General features: G+C 46.5%; 1 protein-coding gene across 3 annotated transcripts in view; it reads left to right on the forward strand.

Annotated features, from left to right (window-relative positions):
* Positions 1 to 16,442: 16,442 nt before the first annotated feature.
* The window catches only part of JADE1 (jade family PHD finger 1), a 353,837-nt gene continuing 346,339 nt past the window's right edge, over positions 16,443 to 23,940 (forward strand). For 2 of the 3 annotated variants that reach the window (XM_082270299.1, XM_082270301.1), the window contains exon 1: positions 16,443 to 16,685. The gene's annotated coding sequence lies outside the window, so the exon portion shown is untranslated. Of the gene's footprint in view, positions 16,686 to 16,805; positions 16,896 to 23,940 lie in introns of those variants that run through there. The other variant, XM_082270300.1, reaches the window with a different exon arrangement.

Genomic DNA, 23,940 nt, shown 5'->3' on the forward strand with positions numbered 1-23,940 from the left:
TCGATAAGCCTGGTGTGTGGGCCTCCAGCAGTGAGCACAAGAGCACGCGGTATTTATCCAAGCCCCAGTCACTGGAGAGGACTCTGTTACAGTCCATGTGGAGAAGTTGTCCAAGCAGTCGGTTGATCCTATCTACGGCCCCCAGAGCCTCCTGACCAAAGTCAGCATCAGCAGTGCCTGTGTGAAGTCTGTGCCAGCAGGAAATACCCTCAACTCCCAGTCTGCTGAATGAACGATCAATCTCTGGGAACACGTGAGAATATTCAGATCTTTTCCTATCTGTAAACTGAACTCAGAACACTCTGCTGCCATCTAGTGGCCATTACTAGAACTGCAATATAATTGTTTTCACACGTTTTATGAATATTTCTCCTTTCCTCATATTGCTGTTTTGTACTGCAAACCCCTGTTCACATGATCTCCTGTGTAATCTACGTTCCACATTGTTAAGTAAAGTAGAAATTGCACATCACCACTGGTCTGATCATTGGCTGATACCATTACATAACACTTGGCGTCACGAACAGGATCAGCCATGTCAGTCAGTGGTGAGGGAAGCAGCACTGAGGGTGTCAAACAGTCTGCCATAGCTTCCCTATTGCTGGCAGGATTGCTACCACAGCAACTGCCTAAGTACACAGGACCAGATCAGGACTTGGATGACTGGATTAGGAGATTGCAGGGCTTGATCCGTCATATGGGGTGCCACCCACACAGCAGGCAGATCTGGCCATTAATGCCCTTGAAGGGGAAGCAAGGAAGTTAATTTTGCACCTTCCAGCAGAGGACCAGGATTCCCTAGACAAGATAATCAGCCGCTTGGAAGCAGTGTATATCCAACCGGTTGCATTAGGGGATCTTAGGGCTCGCTTTATCAGTAGAAAGCAGAGAGTGGGAGAATCCATTCCGCAGTACGCTCTGGAACTGCAGGATATAGCAGCCGAGATCCGACGCAATGAGAGGAGGTGAGCAGGACGTGCTGGCTGGAGTGATACAGACGGGTGACTGAAGGATCAGTTTTTGGATGGACTTCTGTCTGACAAAGTCAGGGAAAAGCTACAAGAAAAGGACAGAAGTAACCCAAACTTAAAATTCCACGAAATTTTAGAAGCAGCTATCCTGTATTCAGAGCCCAGACGTGCCAGTGTGGACGTTCTCATGGCCAGCACAGGGGATGAACCATGTAAACTGCCACAAACTGAACAAATAGCTCCATAGGAGGTGGCCATCCACAAGCTGACAGAAGGAATGGCCCAGCTCCAGACAGAACTTGCCACGCTGAGGTGCGAGCGAGATAATCCAAGGGGGCCAAGGGAGAACATCCCTTCATGGAGAAACCGATCACCGCCCCGCCAGCGACCAAGAAGGGAGAGGTCACCCTCCCCATTTTGGGGCTGTCAACAAAAGGGACATTGCTTGAGGGACTGTCCTGATCAAATACCAAGGGGGCCATTAAACCCAGAGCGCCCCGCCGCTAGGAGTCAAGCAGTCACACGCAAAACGACTCCCCAGTCACACACGGAGGACGTGGGGGTCGATTGCCCTGTGGTACATGGGTACTTCGATGGCCAAGAGATCGAGTGTCTCTTCGACACTGGCTCCCAAGTCACTATTCTACCAGAACCTTTGTTCCAGCAATACTTCCCAAAGAAGAAAATGAGTCGAGATACCCCATGGTCCTCACTGACAGCTGCCAACGAACTTCCAATAGAAGTGGTTGGGATTACCTGGATGAAGGTAAAACTGTGGGGACAGGACCTTGGCCAAAAAGGTGTGGTGGTTACACGTGTATCCGGAAAAGGACAGCCGCAGGTGATATTGGGCATGAATATCATCCAGGGGCTGAAGCCCGAGCTGTTGAAACGATGTCCTACCCACCTGGGACCACCTAAAGAAGTAAGAAATCTGCTTCTTACCTTGGCAGCACTAAAGGACAAACACGTGGCCAATGCCCTATCACGGTACCCTTCAGTACAACCACAGCGAGATGTGGATGAAGAGGCTGAAGAAGAAGAAATTCCACTCGTAATAAGGGCTAGACCTAAGAGTCAACCACGGGTGGACCTCATCCATGTATTGAAAGAGTATAACTGGGCGGAAATACAGAAGAATGATCCTGTGATTGCCCCAGTAAGAGAAGCGATGCAGTTACAGCGGTGGCCCAGTAGAAGAGAAAGATCGCGACTGCTGCCAGAGACACAAAAACTGTTGGGTGAATGGTCACGTTTCCTCTTGAGAGATGGCATATTGTATCGCAGAATAATGTTCCCCCATGACTCTTCGGTAACCTGGCAGGTCGTACTGTCACGGGCCAGAGCTAGACAAGTGGCAGAAAGAATTCATGTGGAAGGAGGACATTGGGGTGTCCACAAGACATTCGCCTGGTTCAAAAGGCAAGCCATGTGTGTGGGGCTGTTCCAGTTGATTAATCAGATATCTCAGCACTGTGCGGTATGTTCCGTGACAAAAGGGGCTGAGGCCCAGGTGCCTCCTATGACTTGGAAAACGTCTGCCCCGTTGGAAGTACTAACAGTTGAATTTCTCACCCTTGACATGTCAGAAGATGGACATCGCTATGTCCTTGTTATGGTGGATCACTTTACTAAGTTTGCAGTAACCGTGCCAACTCATGACCAGACTGCAAAGACTGCAGCCCAAGCAGTGTGGAAGCATTTCTGTCTCCCTTATGGCTGCCCTCAGAAGATACATTCAGACCAAGGGCCCTGCTTTGAAAGTGAGTTCTTCTAGGAATAGTGTCACTCCTTAGGTGTCAAAAAGACACATACGACCCCATACCACCCACAGGGTAACGGAGCATGTGAGAGGTTTAATAGTACCCTGACACAGCTGTTGAGAGGACTGGCCTGTGAGAAACGAACCAGATGGACCCATTACTTGGCTGAAGTGGTTTGGAAGTATAACCATACTGTGCACTCAGCAACAGGTCGCTCTCCTTATCATGTGATGTTCGGCCGTACTCTTGGGGGACCCACAGATCTATGGGGTGTTGTCCCCACTGAAGAAATGGAGTATACTCCAGCATCCTGGATTCAAGAGTGGAGGCGACGCCTGTCAGAAGTCCAACAGTTCGTAAAGGATCGAACCTGGGTGGAACAAGAAGACTCAGGAACGGAGGTCCATGACCTGAAACCTGGAGACAGGGTCCTGATCCGGCGCAAAGGTGCACATCAGCAGGGTAAGCTACAAACTCCATGGGAGGAAATGCCTGGAGTTGTGTTACGACAACCCATCCGAGGAGTGCCAGTCTATGACATACAGAAGCAAAATACTCAAGACAGGCCAAGACGGTTACACCGCAGGCTCCTTAAGCCTATTGAAAGCTACAGGGAGATTCATGGGAGCTCATCTAGAGAGCCAGAAGAACAGGTTTCAGAGCCACCAGTAACAACCCCAACGGAGAATCAGTGTTGGCTATTCCCTGTTCCCCCACTGCTACCTCCAAGTCTCTCAGGAGAGATTACAGGTACAGACGATGCTGTACAGCCCAATGATTGCCCAGCTCAGTTTCCTAATCCTGCTGTGGAGCCCTCTGACCCACTGTCTACGGAGAGGCCTGAAAGTGAGGATGCACCTTTGCCTGCTCCTGGAGAAGAGCCTGAACCTCAACCCTTGAGATGTTCTCAGAGGCGCAACTTTGGGAAACCACCTGAATGCTTTGCACAAGAGGACTTTGTATGGTCTGTGAACTTGCCTGGGATCGCAAGTTCAAGTGGGGTGGAGTGTAGTGGTGTGCCCCTTTATCCAGATGCAGGTGCAAGTCCCTTTAACTCAATTCCCCATAATCCGCTGGGCTCCCAGCATCCCCTGAGTTCCAGGACATGCCCAGGGAGTATAAATGCCAGCTCCGCCCAGCTTCCTGTGCTCAGAGAGATCCTGCCTGATGGGACAGCAGTGACTGGGCAAGTGAGCTGTCCCCAGGTGCTGGGTCCTCATTCGATAAGCCTGGTGTGTGGGCCTCCAGCAGTTAGCACAAGAGCACGCGGTATTTATCCAAGCCCCAGTCACTGGAGAGGACTCTGTTACAGTCCATGTGGAGAAGTTGTCCAAGCAGTCGGTTGATCCTATCTACGGCCCCCAGAGCCTCCTGACCAAAGTCAGCATCAGCAGTGCCTGTGTGAAGTCTGTGCCAGCAGGAAATACCCTCAACTCCCAGTCTGCTGAATGAACGATCAATCTCTGGGAACACGTGAGAATATTCAGATCTTTTCCTATCTGTAAACTGAACTCAGAACACTCTGCTGCCATCTAGTGGCCATTACTAGAACTGCAATATAATTGTTTTCACACGTTTTATGAATATTTCTCCTTTCCTCATATTGCTGTTTTTTACTGCAAACCCCTGTTCACATGATCTCCTGTGTAATCTATGTCCCACATTGTTAAGTAAAGTAGAAATTGCACATCACCACTGGTCTGATCATTGGCTGATACCATTACATAACATGGCTTCTCTCTGTGTTTGGGAAAGAGACATTTTCCTCTGTGTTTGCAGTAGAGAGGTCTCATCGTGTTCTGACCCACCCTTCTCTACCAAGAGCAAGCGCAATCATGGCTGGATTAATTATCAAGATAGAGATATCTTTTAGAACAGACTGCTTGAAAATATTCCAAAAATTGTGTAAATACAGTATATATTGTAACTAGATCTTTCTGCAGAAGTGCAAAGGGCTAAAATGAATAAGCATTTGCAGAAGCTGAAAATGTCATATATAGTATGGTTTATTTTTACCTTAAACACCTATACTGTAGATCGTAGCTTGGGGAGAAGCCCACCTCCATACACTTCATGGAGGAGGAGGACTTTCTTTAAACCCAGGACCTTTTCTGTGCAGACACCATTCATGTGAGGCCAAATCAGGCACAGAAGAACAAGGCCCATTATGGTTGCTGTGGGGGCATTAAGGCTAAAGATGACATGAGGCAGTCTTGGATCTTCCAGAGGTGGTTTTCAAGCCCCGGGAGCAGTACGTGGCTGCGGGGAGGCAGCTCAGGACAATGTTGTCCTCAGTAACCCTGAGGATTCTGATTCTTCCGCCTCCACTAATTTGCGGTGCATGGGCTCCATCAAGCTCCACAGCCTGCAAAAGGACCCTAAAATTTGTGGTATCAAGGAGGGGAATTGTTACTGGTGGGAAATCCTGGAAACATTTGGAGGACACATTATGGAGAAACATGTGTAATGCATTTCCAGAGGTTGGCAGGTTAATGTCTCATGGTCAAGACCTCTGAGCCCCCTGTGTGAAAGGAAGAGCAGTAGAGAAGGGGGATGCCTAAGCAAAGCCTTTAAACAAATTTTCAGTCCTCACAGCCTAGGGTTGTCTGCTGCAATCACCTCTCGGCAGTGTCTGGATCACATGGTAGCTCATTATTTGCAGGCAAGAACAGATGTAGAGACCTCCGAACAGACTCCTGGACTACTAGGTCTTGAGGATGGAGAACTGGCCACAGTTGGTCCAGTATGCAATTTAGCTGCTGTGCTGCCTGCAGACAGTGTTCTCTCTGAACATGCATTTAATGCTGTAGGAGGCTTTCTGACAAACAGAAGTGTGAAAATTATACAGTCCTGGATCACCAGCAGCTACCCTACCCCTGATGCAAATGCTGTTGGTTAAATTTATGGGGGATAGTTCCACCCTCCCAGACTGTTTTGGCTTCAACTCAAGCTTCTCCTTTCACAGCAGCCCTTGAAAAAAATCTCAGATGTTACCACCATTGCTATGTCTGGCCTTCGTGATACTTTCCAGCCACTGTGAGCACATTCTTCTACCTGCCACTGGTAACATCACTTGCTACTCATTGGCAGAGGGTAAAACAGGCACAAAATAGTAAAAAATACCATCAAGGAACAATGTAAAACAAATTCTACTAATGAAAATAACAGTGATGTCTCATATGTGTATATTATTTGTTGTTTGTACCTGTAGTCAGGCCATAAACACTAACTGACGCTGACACTAAACTAGAATTATATTTTTAATTTTACTTAAAATACACTGACTCTGATCTTTGACTCTAACTTTAACCCTAACTATAAGGCCCCTTTCACACTATCCGTCCGTCGGACGGATTCCGTTTTTCTCAGCGGGGGATCGAGCCGCTGATCCCCCGCTGAGCAGCAGGATGACAGCTGTGTCTCCGCGCTGTGTGCCGAGACACAGCTGTCAGTTCCCCATGCATCTCTATGGGGGAAATCGGATGGGAATGGACCGTCGGCCCGTTCTCATCCGACTCCATCCGATCCGCTGGACGGATGGAAAATGGGGTTTCCATCCGTCCAGATTTGCCGAATCGGAACGGGTCGGATGTCAGAGGACATGTCTCCACTGCCATCCGATGCCCCGTAGGAATGCATGGGGGGACCGTTCAGATCCGCCAAAAAAACAGACAGGCGGATCTGAACGGTCCGCCTGTGTGAAAGGGGCCTAAGGCCCCTTTCACACATGCTGTCTGTTTGTCCGTTTTTCATCCATCCGTTGAAGGATGAAAAACAGACATCAATGCATCTCTATGGAAAAACGGATGACTACAGATGATCATCCGTTAACACCTGTTTTCATCCGCATCCGTTAATGTCAGTTTTTTTGAACGGATGAATGCCCTATTTTTCATCCGTCAAAAAAACGGATCGGATGAAAAACGGATCGGATGAAAAACGGATCGGATGAAAAACGGATGTAAACGGACAAACGGTCTGTTTTTCATCTGTTTTTGCATTGGTAGTGGATTAAAAAAAACAGATGAAAAATTGATGAAAAATGGATGAAAAACGGATGAAAAACGGATAAAAAACAGATAACAACTGATGAAAAACGGATGAAAAACGGATAACAACTGATGAAAAACGGATGACAACTGACGAAAAACGGATGAAAAACGGATGGAAACTGATACATTTTGAATTGACTGAACTAATGAACTGAACGGACCGTATGTGTGAAAGGGGCCTAATGTAGATCATACCCCAATCTAGCTATTTTCTCTTTTTTAACTTTTTTAATTTGCACATACTTTTATTTATTTACACTTCTCTCCTCTAGCAAGGAGAAAAAAAGATACGCACTGTATAAGCAGCCCCACAGATAAAGACCCACTTTGTGAAGCTGCATATATACATATGCTCAGTGGGAAGAAGTTAATGTGGCACAACAAATTTTTCTGCACTTGTTTAACAGTTGCAAATGCTGTCTTTTTTTTTTTTTGTTTTGAAGGGCTCATCCTGTGTTTTGTAGGAATAATTATTTTGAGTTATGGTGTTTGGGCACCACCAACACCCAAAGCCCAACTTTTTTGCAGTGTCACATTTTTACAAACTATACCATTTTTGCACAGGGTTTTGCCTCCCTTGTGCAGAATATTTGTGTTGGTTTACAGTGCTTTGGCGCTTAACCCCTTGGTATAGGCTGTACACAAATATGCAGCCTCTTGGCACCTGGTTCTTAGCCCTGAGGGACCGCATATTTGCGTGAATTGCTGCCTATTCACCTGTGCCAAGAGCGCGTGTGCTGTGCATTCCCAGCACATTTACCATCGCCTAACCGATCGCTCGTTTAAATCGGGAGTTTCCAAACCATGTGACCGATGTGATAGCCAATCACGGTGGTCATATTATCTTAAGCCGTGCCCTCCCTCCCAACGTCAAAAAACTCTGGGCCGTCAAAAAGGCCTGGGAGGTGCTAAAAAGGTTAAAATACTAGAAACCTAAATTTTAGAAAGCTCCCATTATGGATGTAGAAACTGTTTCCATTTTTCAAAGGCAATGAATGAAAATAACCATTTTATCTAGAAATTAATAAAGGGTACTATGTACCCCTTACTTATTCACACATAGGGATAGCTGGTATGTGGAGGTCCCCAAATTTTTAAAGGGGGGTTTCAGATTTCAACAAGCCCCCCCACTGTGGCAAGGGTATGGGGAAGAGGCCCTTGTCTTCATCAACATAACAAGGTGCTTTTCTAGTGGAGTCCCCTCTGGCAAGGTAACCCCCATGTTAAGGGTGTGTGGCCTAGAGAGGATGGAGCAGTTTAAGGGGGTGCACACTCATCCCCCTGAGCTTGCTTAGAATAAGGGTGTGGTATGGATTTTGGGAGAGATTCTACTCCATTTTATTCTTGCTTTTGGAGTGTATTTCCCCCTAAAATTTGTACCAGATCCAAATGGTCTGGTATGGATTTTTGGGGGATTCCATGCCATTTTTTTAATTGCCATTGCTGTGAGGTTTCCCCTGAAATCTCTACCAGATTTGAGAGGACCCCAAACCATTTTTTTTTTTTTGGTTTTAACAAAAGTGAAAGAGAGAAAAAAAGTAAATTACCAGCAACTTAAATGGCATTTTTTTTGTAAATGTCAATTTTGCTGCAGTAGCTTGTATACATCGTGCAGATGGGCTGCATCAGAGGCTAGTTAACCCCCCCCCCCCCCCCCGAGGACCCTCGGGTTATTTTACAGCTTAAAGTGGTTCTAAAGGCTCCAGGTTTTTGACCTTCATGCATTCTATGCCTAAAGGTAAAAAACCTTCTGTGTGCATAAATCCCCCTCAGCCCCCCAATACTTACCTGAGTCCCCTCTCGATCCAGCAATGTGCACGAGAGCCTTGGCTCTCGGGGGACTCTCCCTCCTCATTAGCTGAGACAGCAGCTGGAGCCATTGGCTGTCAATCACAGCCAGTGAGCCAATGAGGAGAGGGGCTGGGCTGTGGCTCTGTGTGTGAATGGACAAGCAAAGACAAGAAAAGCCATAAAGGAATTTTGCATTTTTAGGCCTCTTGCACACAGAAGTAAATAAAATCATGTGTTTTACTGATCTGAGCACAGGTGCATTGTCGTCTATGGAGCAAAGCACACAGCTGTGTAAATTTGAGAACAGTGATGAGTACAGTGCTGTAAAATTAAAATAGAAAAAGTTACATTCCAGTGCAGTAAGTTACGCACTTATGCTCTTATACCATGTATAGGTGCATATATTGCAACACTGGCAACTACAAGAAGTTAAAGAAGAATTTTATGAATATAAACACATTCACATGTTTATGCGCGTATACTATATATATGCAAGATTTTGAGAATAAACACTCACCCTCTAGGGGGTCTGCTGATTTGTGTGCTAGGTTCTTTTCCCTGTAGATGCTCTAGCAGCCAGACACACAGTCTCAGTCACTCCTCCGGCTCAATGATCATTCTAGGGGTATTCATTTTCTTGATTTATTGGAAAACTTGAACTCGGATGAGTGCAGGGTAACCATGGGATACTCCAGCAACATTAAATAGTAACTTGAGGACACCAATCTTCTTCTTAGAGATTCTGAGTACAGTCCTTGCTTCAGCAAATGGTGGGCTGGGCTACACAGGAACACCACGAACAAGGTCGACTTTAAGTACAGACTAACTCCATTGCAAAGGGAACTGCAGTAGCACGCAGTCACTTGGATCTCACACACTGGTCTGTACTCACTAATGTCCTTGGATAATTGGATGCCTCCTTCCAATATTTTCCAGACACCTCTCCTGTAAAATCTCCAGACCACATCCCAAAGGAAGTCCCTCAGTTAGCAAAGTTTAGTAGAGTAGGTTCCCCAGCTAGCATAGCTGGGTCCTTTATGAGCAGTAAAAAAGCACAGCTGGACTGCCCAGAAGGGCAGCAGCCATTCTGCCTGGAATCTCCCCCTCCTGGACAAGACCCTTCTGTTCCAAGCTACAAACTAATTGTGCTCACTCCCAGCCACCATCTGGGCAATCTCACCCCAGGGATTGGCTATGTATGACTGCATAAATATTCAGCTACTGATTTGACTCTTCCAACCCACTATCTTTCAGAACTCTCCAGAAAGCAGGGAAAAGCAGTCAGTCCTGCAACCAGCGAGACACAGAACAGACCAAAATAATCACAAGCAGCTCAACTGATTACAGTAGGCCTAATAACAAAGTTCACCTAACCTAGTACCTATCTAGGAGGGTTCTGCCTGTCCATGTGCAAGATTCCCTAATGTTTCACTTCAGGTATTTATTATTATTATTTTGCATTATTAAAAGGTCCACCAGTGTAATGCCCAGCCCTCATGTCTTTTTTGCCAATAGCTTGCATATTAGCCTTTAAAATAGGTATTTATTTCACAGAGTCAGCTCCTGTTGACTTGGGGTTCAGATTCGGTAGCCTTACATATGATATGTCCGCCAAGTGGACATTATAAATTTGGTACATTCCACTCATTCCTATTTATGAATAGGAATGAGCTCAGGTGCCTAGTCAGATCCTAGCTGAAACCCCCAAGGAAGCTGTCACTGTACTGGGCCAGTCATTTGCAGACATTAATAATTATATATATACCAGGATATTTGTGCATAATTAAATCAGGATTTTTGTTGGGCCCTTTGTTGATAATACCTGTTTGTACATTGGATGTACAGTATGTACTGTTATTAACCAATTCCTGTCCGGCCTATATTAGAAATTACTCCTGGGCAGGAGCTCTCAAGTTCTGGGTAGACGTAATATTACGTCCTCCCAGGGTTGCACCTCTTATGTGCCCCATGGGCTGTGCTGCGGCACAATCTATCACCTGCTGTGTCCACTAGACACAACGAATGACAGATCAGTGTACCGACCTTCTGGTGGTACCATGTGATCGCTGTGACCAATCACAGCAGATCACATGACAATTGTACACAATTCCATTCATTGTTTACTATTGCGTTGATCTCTGTGATTGGTCACAGTGACCACATGGTACAGACGGGGACAATCATAATGACAGATCAGTGTACAAGCCTGCTGTTGGTACCATGTGATTGCTATGATTAATCATAGCAGATCACATGAATATTATACACAATGGGTGGCTTCCATTCATGCCATTCATTGTGTACTATTGTGTTGATCTCTGTGATTAGTCACAGTGATCACATGATACAGACAGGGCCAATCACAGCCCATCTGTACCATGTGATCAGCTGTGGCCAATCACAGCTAATAACAATAGTATACACTGAATGAATGGATTTCATTCAGGAAAAAAATGGTTGCCTATAACTGTTATTATCATTGTTATAAGCAATCATAGTATGTAAAAAAAATCTTGATCACCTCCCTAGAGTAGAAAAGTATTACTATGGTAACACTGTATTGTGCTGTTCACTGTATGTACAAAAAAAAAAAAAAAAATCATAAAAAAGGAAAAAAAGATTTAAAAAAAAATGATTAAAATTGTTTTTATTTTATTTTTTACATACAGTGTCATATACTGCACTGCACTGGTGACTGTATGAAAAATAAATTGTGAAAAACACACTTTTTTAAAATTTCTTTATTGTTCAAAAAATTGTGACAACAAATGACAACTTCAAAAAACTCTCCATTCCTCTTACTAAGTACCTTGGACTGTCTACTTTCCAAAAAGGGGTCATTTGGGGGTATTTGTACTGTCTTGGCATTTTTGGGCATTAAAGCGGAGTTCCGGCCTCAAAATCGAAAAAAACGATTTTGGGCCATCCGCTTGCTGAGGGCAACCTGAAAGAGAAAGGGATAGTGCCGATTTTTTTTTGGTCACTTACCTTATTATAGAAGAAAATATACTCACCTTCCTTCCACTTCCTCCCTCTGCGGCCGCGGCCCGCGCCGTCACTTCCGGTTTGCGATGATTCCTGGGAGCTGAACGTCATCGCTCCCAGGAATCAATGCGCCTGCACCGGCCCCGCTCGTCACTTCTGGTGCAGGCGCGGCATTCACTGCTAAACAGCTACTGGGCATGCCCAAAAGCTGTGCAGGGATACCGCGCCTGCACCGGAAGTGACAAGCGGGGCCAGTGCAGTGCATTGTGGGACTCCAACGTCACTGAAGAGGACACAAAGAGGGACACTGCGGCTTCAGCTGCCCACACCTGAGATGGCAGCACTGGAGAAGAAATTTTCAAGGTATTTCTTCTTACAGGTAAGTGCGACCTAGCCCTGACTGTCCCAGGGGTATTTTTAGCTAAAATTGACCCCCGAGGGCGGAACTCCGCTTTAAGAAATTAAACAGACTGCCAGTACATCAGGAATTATCGATTTTCAGATACTGTATATACCTTAGTTTGTGGACACTAAAACTTTCCTACAGACAAAATAATATACACTTTTTTGCACATTCCTACCTTTTGTTATTCTGAAGAAACAGCTGTTGGTTTGTCCGTGTCCATGTGCAAAGTGAATGAAAACGATTTTATAAATATCAGTCAGCTGCTGCACTTGCAGGGGTTCTAATGAGGAAAGTGGAAGGGTCCGCATTCCTTAAGACATGATTTCCCTTTGGGAGTGTTTGACCAAAAATTATCTTTTTGTTTCTGAAAATGCGAGGATGCCCAGAATCTGACTTGCATCTTAGTGTAGACTTTTGGGATAATCAGTAAGTCAAATACACAAGCAGGAAATTACATTTCTGGGGGGCCTCCCGTACACCATCTGTGTACAGAACACCTCCAGGTAGCCATATTGTATTGCATTTTACAGAAAATTACAGCCATATTTTCCTATAAAGCTTGTATTATTTCTATACTGGAGTGCCTCTTTATCCTTATGGTCAATTGTATATGCTGGTTGCAGTAGTTCCTCTGCTCCCAATTACTTTGTTTAGTTTACTGATTCATTTCCCAGGAGGGGAATCACCCTGCCCTTGGTGGAGCCACTGCCAACTTTATTATCAAAACCCACTCTTCCAGTATAAGAGAAGTGGAGGTTCTGGTTCTTTTATTTACCTACAGGTTTAGAGCAATACAGTAATCCCCCGCTACATCGCGGTTCAGTTTTTGCGGTCCCGGTAATTCGCGTTTTTTTTGTAATGTTATTTTACTATATAAATCATTAAAAATGAAAGATTTTTGTGTTTTTCATAGCTCTTGCTCTGTCTCTAAGTATCTTTTATGTGTTTAAATGAGTTTCTATTGTTTTAAAAGTGTGTTTAAAGACCTTAAAATGCTTTTACACGTACAGTGACAGTAAAAAAATCATGCCTACAATGCATTTTAATAGGGTTTTTCTATTTCGCGGATTTTCACTTTTTGCGGCTGGGTCTGGAACGTAACCCCCGCAATGGAGGGGGGTTTACTGTATTCTATTTGGGGAGGGCCATTTCTCATAACCCCCCCCCCCCCCCCCCAAAAAAAAAGAGAGCTACATCTGTTATTATGCCCTGAGCTAAAACTAGCTATAGAATGCCAGACCGGGAGGGATGGGGTTAACGTGAATAACAGGAGCTGCATGTAAATTACATTGCAATAAACAGGTTCACCTACTATTATACAGCAAGCAAGGTGACCACTACCCACTCGTCACATCACAGACTTAATCATCTTGTATAGTGCATGTGAGAAAACAACAAGGAGACATATACTTTTGTCACCAGTATATACAGTATCTCCCAAAAGTGAGTACACCCCTCACATTTGTGTAAATATTTTATTATAACTTTTTCATGTGACAACATTGAAGAAATGACACTTTGCTACAATGTAAAGTAGTGAGTGTACAGCTTGTATAACAGTGTAAATTTGTTGTCCCCTCAAAATAACTTAACACACAGCCATTAACCACTTAAGCCCCGGAAGATTTTACCCCCTTCCTGACCAGGGCCTATTTTGCGATTCGGCACTGCGTGACTTTAACGGACAATTGCGCGGTCGGACGAGTAATGGCGGCGATCTGCGATTTTTTTTGCGGGACTGCGACATTGCAGCGGACAGATCAGACCCTTGACTGACATTTTTGACACTTTTGGGGTTACCAGTGACATTTCTACAGTAATCAGTGCTATACAAATGCACTGTTACTGTAAAAATGACACTGGCAGTGAAGGAGTTAACTGTATTGGAGAGGGAGGGGTTAAGTGTGTCCTAGGGGCGTGTTTCTAACTGTGATTGGCTGTGGCTACTAGAGTAAGAACAGAGATCAACGGTCCAACATAGTAGAACCGTCTGATCTCCATTCTAACACAGGGAAGAATGACAGGTGGCTTTGTTTACATTAGCCGCCTGCCTTTCTCCCGCTGTCACGGACGATCACGAGTGCCCGGCGGACATCAGGGCCGCCGGGCACACGCGCGGGGGGGGGGGTCCATGACTGAGCGGGAGCACGCATCCGGCGGCGCGGGCTCGCTCCCTATACCCTTACAGGCTAGCGACGTACCCCTACGTCGCTTTGCCTGTAAAGGGCTGACTGCCGAAGTAAATAGTCGTGCGGCAGTTGGCAAGTGGTTAAGGGGAGGCTGCTACACACAGGCTTTTTATCTTAATGCATAGAATGCATTAAGATAAAAAGAACCTTCTGCCTTTACAACTCCTTTAAAGCGGAGTTCCAGCCTAAAAATAAACTTTGCAGCATCAGTTAGAGTACAAAAACCTGAAAAAGAATTGGATAATTAATATTTTTTTTTGTTTCACTTGCCTTGTTTTTAATGAAAATAAACTTACCTTCCTTCCTCTTCCTCCCTCTGCGGACACAGCCGCCGACATCACTTCCTCCTTTGCATTGCGTCCTGGGAAAAGAGCGTCATCAATCCCAGGATGCAATGGGAACAGCCGGCCGCTACTCTGAGTGCCGATCGCAATCTACAGGGCAATGCCTGAGATTGCAATCGGCATTCTGGTTAGCCCAGAACCAGGAAGAGGAACCAAGCGGTGGACACCACGGCTTCAGATGCCCACACCGGAGATGGCCGCGCTCTGCAATCAATTTTATTGGTAAGTATTTATCTTTATTCAGTAAATATAATGTACTGTAATGTGGGGTTAGTGTTAGTGTAATTGGTAATTAGTTTAAGATTAGGGGGTTATTTTTAGCTCAGAAAAGTGTATGTGGCCGGAACTCCGCTTTAACCACTTTACCACCGGAGGATTTTGCTGTTTTACGTCTGGGCCACTTTTTGCGATTCGGCACTGGGCGACTTTAACGGACAATTGCGCGGTCGTGCGACGCTGTACCCAAATGAAATTTACGTCCTTTTTTTCACACAAACAGAGCTTTCTTTTGGTGGTATTTGATCACCTATGTGATTTTTACTTTTTGCGCTATAAACAAAAAAAGAGTGTAAATTTTTAAAAAATAACAATATTTTTCACATTTTTTTATATGAAATTCCCCCCCAAAAAAATGTAAAAATCAAAATTTTTTAAAATTTTTTTGCCAATTTGTTTTCTGCTACCTATGTTTGGTAAAAAAAAATCACAATAAGCGTATTTTGATTGGTTTGCGCAAAAGTTATTGCGTTTACTAACTACGGGAAAGATTTCTGTCATTTTTGGTGTTTTTTTTTTTTTAACGAGTAATGGCGGCGATCTGCGATTTTTTTTTGCGGGACTGCGACATTGCGGCAGACAGATCGGACCCTTGACTGACATTTTTGACAGTTTTGGGGGTACCAGTGACATTTCTACAGTAATCAGTGCTATATATATGCACTGTTACTGTAAAAATGACACTGGCAGGGAAGGGGTTAATTTTATGGGAGAGGTTAATGTATGCCTGGTGCTTACTAACCTGTGTGGGGGGAGGTGACTGAGTGACACAAGGACAGATTGCATGTTGAGCTATGTTGAACCCTGTAATCTGTCTCTGTTTGTCACTTAGGAGATCCGCCCGCTCTGTTTACACAAGCGGGCGGATCTCCACACTCGATTCCCCGACGATCGGGGAAGAGCGGTGGCAATCGCCGCCGCTCCTCCCCTGGCCCGACTCCTGCTGTGACTGAACACGGCGGGAGCGAGCCTCCGGCGGCACGTGAGCGACGCCCAGAAGGGGAGGAGTCCAGCGTAGGTCTACGTCGCTGGACGGAATCGAGCCACTTTGCTGCAGTACAGTCCCAGTGACTGGTTGGCAAGTGATTAAGCTTTGGCAATAAACCCTAGAAGCTGATTGATTTCTTTGAAGAAAGGGTCCTGATTTTGCACTCTCCAGCTTTAGTAAATACACCCTTTAGCGTCTTTCCGAGCGCTCTCTTCTTTTTTCTGGGGTTTCTAACCCAGCTAGCAGGGACAGGAAGTACCTATCTATAACCAGCAAACTCTGTGGTAATCACCAAACAGCTATTTACAAATACAGACAGTAGAGGGCAGCAGATGCCTACAACCAGCATTTATAATGTATTTTGTTTATATGTACACACACACATGTAGTTGTTTTATAAGGTAAAGGCTGAGATATATTTGAATTTTTCTTCATGAACAGGTACTCTCTTCCTTCCTGTTGAGCCTACATGACAGGAAGTAAAGAGAAAATGTCCCTAATGAGTCACAGATGGTAGAAAAGGAGGACATCGGTTTAACCCTCTGTAGTCCATGTAGAATGAGGAAGCAAAGTTTATGTGTGGAGTAGTGGTGGCAGGTGTGTGGTGCCCGGTGTGTAGTGAGTTGATATGATGCACCCGGTGCCCCCCCTCCCCTCGGTGGCGGATTTTGGCAGGAGATCAGAGTGCTCCCCCCTGTGGAAGCAGTGACCCAGAAATGAGTTGAATTCACCGACTCCTTCCTCCATAACAAGTAAATAACGTCAGTCAGTCAGTCACAGAGTGCATGTGTGTGTGAGGAGACACGCTCTGCTCCCGGAGCGGCTGGGCCGGACCTGGGGAACCAATCAATCATCGGAGAGCTCTGAGGGGGGACGAGCACAGCCAACTCCGCACAAGGTGGCCGGGAGCAGCCGGGCAGGTACCGTGTACGGGGGGGGGGGGGCTTGTTGCATGCTTCGATGAATCCTCGTCACGGCTTTAGACCCGGAGGGGGGGCTGTGCCGTGCCAAGGTCGCTGCCTAGTGGAAAAATAATCGAGTACGTCATTAATATGGCGCCAAAAGGTTTGCTGCTTGATAATGTGACACACACCGCCCGCCCTGTCCCAGCACCGAGCCGGCATTAGTAGGTAGGAAGGCCTGGGGGGGTATACCGGGCCGTGTGCGGTACCATATGTGTGACATAATGGGTGCGGGGTCCTATGACGTGCTGTGTGCTGGCACCATTGAAGTCCTCGGTCATAATGTGTGACATAACGAGGGGTCATATGGGGGGGGCGACACTGCACTATTGAAGTGCTGGAGAATAGTGTGTGAGGTAATATGGGCTTCATGAACTGGGGGCAAGGTGTGTGTGACATAATGTGGGGGGTGCTCATGGTGTCTGGGGGGGGGGGGGGGAAGATCATTTGAGGTTCATGGCATATAATAGAAAGTTAGTGAAGGGGATAAAACGTGTGTGAGATAATGGGGGGGGGTGCCATGTTTACGGCAATACAGAGTTAGTCAAGTGGGGGGGGGGGGCATGGCATGTGTGAGATAAAATAGGGTTTGTGAAGTGGGGGGACTTGGTGTCTCTGGAAGATAATGGGGGGGGGGGGGAGAGACATGGTGTGTATGTGTGAGCCAATAAAGGGTTGGTATCATTGACTCACACATGGGGGGGAACATAGTGTTTGTGGGATATAATATAGGGATTGTGAATTGGGGGGAATAGTATGCGTGGCCCAATACAGGGTTCATGAAATTGGGGGACCTGGTGTCTGTGGGGTTTAATTTAAATTGGGGGACCTGGTGTCTGTGAGGGTCATGAAATTGGGGGACCTGGTGTCTGTGAGGGTCATGAAATTGGGGGACCTGGTGTCTGTGAGGGTCATGAGATTGGGGGACCTGGTGTCTGCGAGGGTCATGAGATTGGGGGACCTGGTGTCTGCGAGGGTCATGAGATTGGGGGACCTGGTGTCTGCGAGGGTCATGAGATTGGGGGACCTGGTGTCTGCGAGGGTCATGAGATTGGGGGACCTGGTGTCTGCGAGGGTCATGAGATTGGGGGACCTGGTGTCTGCGAGGGTCATGAGATTGGGGGACCTGGTGTCTGCGAGGGTCATGAGATTGGGGGACCTGGTGTCTGCGAGGGTCATGAGATTGGGGGACCTGGTGTCTGCGAGGGTCATGAAATTGGGGGACCTGGTGTCTGCGAGGGTCATGAGATTGGGGGACCTGGTGTCTGCGAGGGTCATGAAATTGGGGGGACCTGGTGTCTGCGAGGGTCATGAGATTGGGGGACCTGGTGTCTGTGAGGGTCATGAAATTGGGGGACCTGGTGTCTGCGAGGGTCATGAGATTGGGGGACCTGGTGTCTGTGAGGGTCATGAAATTGGGGGGACCTGGTGTCTGCGAGGGTCATGAAATTGGGGGACCTGGTGTCTGCGAGGGTCATGAGATTGGGGGACCTGGTGTCTGCGAGGGTCATGAGATTGGGGGACCTGGTGTCTGCGAGGGTCATGAGATTGGGGGACCTGGTGTCTGTGAGGGTCATGAGATTGGGGACCTGGTGTCTGTGAGGGTCATGAGATTGGGGGACCTGGTGTCTGTGGGGTTCATGAAGGGGGAGGGTACAGAGTTGTATGGTGTGCTGAAATATTTTGATGTCATGGTGTGTAAAGTACGCTGAAATGTGGAAGTGGTGGCTCTCTGTGACCTTTTGGCCTGTTGATTTAACCCTTTAGCAGATGGGCCAATCTTTTAATTTTTTTTTTTCTTTCCACAAACTAAGGCTAGATTCACATCTATGCGGGTGATCGACCACACCTGTTATGCAACCACCCGCTCAGAAAAACGCAAGAGGTGCGTGCCATTAATCCTAAGTGCACACTAGGAAACGCACTGCACTTGCTGTTCCCGCATGGGCTGCGATTCCAGAAATGGAGCAGGGACCCTTTTACCTGCCTTTTTAGGAGGCACAGCAGCCCATTCAAAATGCGGCTTGCAGCTAGGTATGCAGCTATGTTCTGCTGCGATGCATGTGCATAGATCAGGGTTTCTCAGCTCCGGGCCTCGGGCACACTAACAGGCCAGGTTTGCAAGAAAACTGAAATGCATCACAGGTGATCTATTTTGCTGCTCAGTGATTGCAGTATTCTAGTCTGCATCTCCCCAAGGTAATACTTAAAATCTGGCCTGTTAGGGCTCTTTCACACACTCCGTCCGCTGGACGGAGTCCGTTTTTCTGAGCGGGGGATTGAGCCGCCTATCCCCCCGCTGAGCAGCAGGAGGACAGCTGTGTCTCTGTGCTGTGTGCGGAGACACAGCTGACAGTTCCCCATGCATCTCTATGGGGGAAATCGGATGTCAACGGACCGTCAGTCCGTTCTCACCCGATCCGCTGGACGGATGGAAAATAGGGTTTTTATCCATCCAGATTTGACGGATCGGATCGGGTCGGATGTCAGCGGACATGTCCGCTGACATCCGATGCCCCATAGGAATGCATGGGGGGACCATTCAGATCCGCCAAAAAAACGGACAGGCGGATCTGAATGGTCCGCCTGTGTGAAAGGGGCCTTAGTGTGCACTGAGGATTGGAACCGAGAAACCCTGGCATAGATGCTTGCTTTTATGTGTATTTTACTTGTTGTGTTGGACTTTATTAATTTCTCGTTTTTATAAATGCGATTTTGTGAATAATAAAGGAATTTTATTCTGTTGGGAATATTTGCGCTGCACTATTCCATTGTATATGTTGTGCTGGAAAGCCTGTTCGTTTGTCGTTCGGTGACTATTTAGAATCCTTTAGGCTACGTTCACATGTGGGCGTAGCGGATCGCGGGCAGTATCACCGCGATCCTGAATCATTGCAAACCGCGGGACGCCTGTGTGATGCCCGTGATTTGCAATGGCACCCCAAACGCTGTGCGATGTTGCCGCGATTTCCGGCTGCCGAATCGCGGTAACATCGCGCACACAGAATCACGGGACGCATGACACCCAAAAAAGGTACAAGAGCTTCTTTTGTGCGTCATGCTTCCCGTGATTCTGTTTGCGTGATGTTACCGCGATTCGGCAGGCGGAAATCGCGGCAACATCGCACAGCGTTTGGGGTGCCATTGCAAATCACGGCCATCGCACAGGCGTCCCGCGATTTGCAATGATTTCCGGATCGTGGGCAAATCGCAGTGATTCTGCCCACGATCCGCTACGCCCACATGTGAACGTAGCCTTAGGTGTGTATAATTACACAATCCCCATTCATGTACGTGTTCTATTATTTTTGGGCACTTTTTTCTTTGGGGGCTGACGAGCCCTTATTTGATAATACTGCCAGGACAGATCTCCTTTATTAATTTTATTAATCTCGCCGGTGTTCTGCCGAAAATTCCAACTTGCCAAGAACTCTAATTCCGTCACTTTCGGTGGCTGTACATCTTGAATAATTAGAGATTTTGACAACTTGGTGTTTTCACAGAACAGGCGGCAGTGTATATGAGTGGACATTGTTTGTCCACCTGCTAGTAACCAAAAACATGGCCGCCTCCAAGGTGGCGACAACTAGTGGGCGGACTAACAATGTCCACTCATTATAGCATGTACTGGAGTGTAAAGGCTGCCGGTGTTCTGTGAAAACGCTAAGTGGTTGAAATCTCCAATTATTCCTGGTGTACAGTCACGGGAGGTAACGTTGTTGGAGTTTTCCACAGAACACCAGCACTAAAGACAAAGATCTCCTCTCCTGGCTACAGGATCTAAGAGCCGTGAACCAGGAAGTGCTCAGAGCAGAGGAAGGATCAATGATCAGCTGTTCTGCACTCATAGCTGCCCTGTAGAAGTGATTGGGTGGCATTACAGCTCTCTGGACAGCGTGCTTCTGGCCTTAAAAGTGAAGCGATCTAATTTTAAAACAAGCTTACATCTTCTATTGCAGCTGCAAGCTAGGATAAACCTTAAGGCCTTGTTCACATGGGTGCTGATATCCTTACTTTGTAAATGGGCCATTTGTTTGGGCATCCCCAGCTGGCAGGTCCTGCATGCAGCCCATTCAAGCCTATGAGGATGAAGCTGCTACACAAGACTGTTATGACAGGTGTGTCAGTGAGTGGCCCTTAACTCACACTGTCTGTGTTTGGGGCTGTTTGCCTGCAGGTCTGTCACATTAGAACAACTGGCTGTGCCCTCATAGGCTTATGGATTGCCTGCATGCATTACCTGATGGCCTGGGGCACAGAAACACTGTCATGGTCAGCTCACTATGAAGTAATATCCGCACCCATGTGAACAAGGCCTCATGTGGAATACACACTATAAAAAAAATTGGATGAACGATCGTCCGATTTTTTTCTTCATTTCACAGCAAGTCGGAACCAAGGAAGGAAATATGTGAAAATTCTTGTACGACAGACTTTTTTTGTTTGTTTCGGATCATGTGCAGTATTTTGTTTCTGATTTTTCTCATATGAAAATGTGGGGTGGGGAAATCGGGGAACAGATGTTTTGCACACATTGCTGCTCCATAGAATTGAAACCGATTCACATTAAATGAAAATTGTTCGTTCTGTTCCCGTACGAGAGAAATTTTGTAGTTTGTCCCTTTCGGAAATTTTCTTGTGGAAGGTCAGAATCGTCTGTCAAAAGTTGTGTACACACTATCAGAAAACTATACGATTCTTCCTCAAGATCAAAATGTTTGCCTGGTTTTCTTACTGCCCTAGGGTTTAAAGTGGTTGTAAACCCACTGATTAATTTTACCTATAGGTAAACCTTATTATAGGCTTACCTATAGGTGCTTTAAATATCTCCTAAACTTGCCCCGCTTAGGAGATATTTACATTGTATGTAGTCGATGACGTTACGGTGCATGCGCTCTGAAGAAATGCCCGCCCCTGTCGTTTCTCCAGAGCCCTGTGCCGTGACTGGCGGCTCCCGCGTGCATGCTCCGGCCAGTAATGCAGCCGGAGTCTGCAGACCCAGAAGGAAGACGGGTGAAAATGGATGCAGCAGGGACAACGCGGGCTTCGTTGCAGGTAAGTATCACACAATGTGCTAGTATGCAATGCATACTAGCACATTATGCATTTACTTTGCAGGGGAAATTTACTTCCTTGTTAAGCTTGCTTGCAGCTATAACGGCAAATGTGAGCTTGCGTTAATATTGGACTGCGTGCTCCTAGCCTTAACGGAGAACCCATCTAGAGGGCTATGAAGCCACCCAATCAATTCTATGGAGCAGCAATGTGTTCAAAACAGCTGTTCCCTGATTCCCCCCCCCCATGTTTGTTTAATAACAAACATGTTATATGTGTCGTCCTCTGTGCAGTGGGTTTTTGCACAAGGGCAACCTGGAGCCTCCTCTTCTCAGGCCCCTCTTTGCTGCTCCTAGCCCCTCCTGTTGAGTGCCCACACAGCAAGCAGTTTGCTATGGGGTCATCCAAGACGAGCTGCAACTGTGTGTCCATTTAGGCACGGAGCTGAAGTTCGGACCCACCCCCTCTCTTCTGATTGGCTAACTGATTTTGACAGCCACGGGAGCCAATGACGCAACGTCTGTATCTCAACCAATCAGGAGGGAGAGTTACGGATGGCCGAGGGACTCATGGACATCTCTGGACAGATATGGGGCTCAGGTAGGTATTAGGGGGTGCTGCGGAGGTTGCTACACACAGCTTTTTTATCTTAATGCATTGAGATAAAAATCCTTCTGACTTTACAACTCCTTTAATGGCATCCCAAATGCGGGTAGCAGTTGCATGTTTTGTTGCACATTTTCTGCATGACAAAACGCAGGGTGCTAAACGCACTTGGCTCAATGCCATAAAATGGTACCTGAAGTTCTTTAGCGCATGGCAGGCAGTCCATTCAAGAAAAACACATTGCTTAGGTGAAGATGCAGTGTAAAAGTTCCATTATGTGTAAGGGTCCTTTCACCCGGTCAGCTACGTTTTTTGTTCCACTTAGTGGGTTTCGACACGGATGCACTTTTGTAGGGTCTGTTCCGTATATGTCCGTTTTCATCCATCCGTTTGCGGATGAAAAACGGACTTAATGTATGTCTATGGAATTGCGGACGTTAGCGGATGACATCGATGACATCCGTTTTTTAAACGGGGGAAAAAAAAAATGGTTTGCCACTTTTTTTTTTTTTTTTTTCTGACCTAAACATATATGAGCGGTAAAAGGATGTAAAGTTGATTAACAAGTGTCTGCTCATCTCTGTGAGGAATAAATTGAAGTAACACGCATGTGACAAGTGACATCCTTTCTGCTCTTCTCGGATTCAGCAGGGGATCTGTTTATGAATCTCCTATTAATTGGAACAGACTGCTCTTCCTGGCGTTCAAAGGGTTCTAGTCACTGGTCCCTTGTAGTAGTCCTTTGGAGCCTACCCTTTGTATATATGAGAAGGGGTTATAAGGTGGGTGGCTGATCTGTGTCTTGGCTGTAATCTCTAATTCTGGTCCCTATCACAGAAGGGCAGCCCCTCAGGAGCCTGAACGATGGCTGTTTATTCTTTTGGCGGGTGTGGGCTATACTTGTGCAGACCTCAATGCTGCAGCAGATGGAATGTTGGGCTTTTCTAAATGTTCTCAATTGAAGCATTGCCCCAGGATTTGAACGCAGGGGAGTTTGTGGTCGCCACGTGAGATAAGGAGTGGGGCAGGTGCATGGGCTGCAAGTCTTGTTACTGCTGGTACCAGAGCTAAGCCTGCTCCTTCCACTCTAATGCAGATCTGCATGCCACGGAAGGGTTAATAATTCGCGTTTGGCTCAGGCTTTGTGCAGCGGCTTGCATTCTCTGCTTAGAAAGCAAATAAGCCAATCAGCAGCCTGTGTCATGTTGAACATTTGCATTACATGGTGAACGGTCATAAGGAAAACCTCCCAGTATTTACTTCGCTGAAACCTCATTTGCAACCGGGGGACCAGTGTTAGTGCAACACGTGGCGACTGGAAGTTTACACACGTGTGCTTTATGGCATATTTGTGTGTTGTTGTTGTAACGGTTCATTCTATTGCCAGAGGTGGGATATGTTGCAATCTCACTGGCACTCATCGCATGCAGACAGATGTGGCCTAGACAGCACTTCCTATTTATTTTTAAGCCTTGAGGCTACGTGAGGTGATCCCTATGCAGCCTGTAGTGGTTACAAACGAAGGGATTCATTGCTGTAAATGGATGAGCAT

Source organism: Pelophylax lessonae (genome assembly GCF_965119305.1).
Source record: "Pelophylax lessonae genome assembly, chromosome: 1".
Classification (NCBI taxonomy): Eukaryota; Metazoa; Chordata; class Amphibia; order Anura; family Ranidae; genus Pelophylax; species Pelophylax lessonae.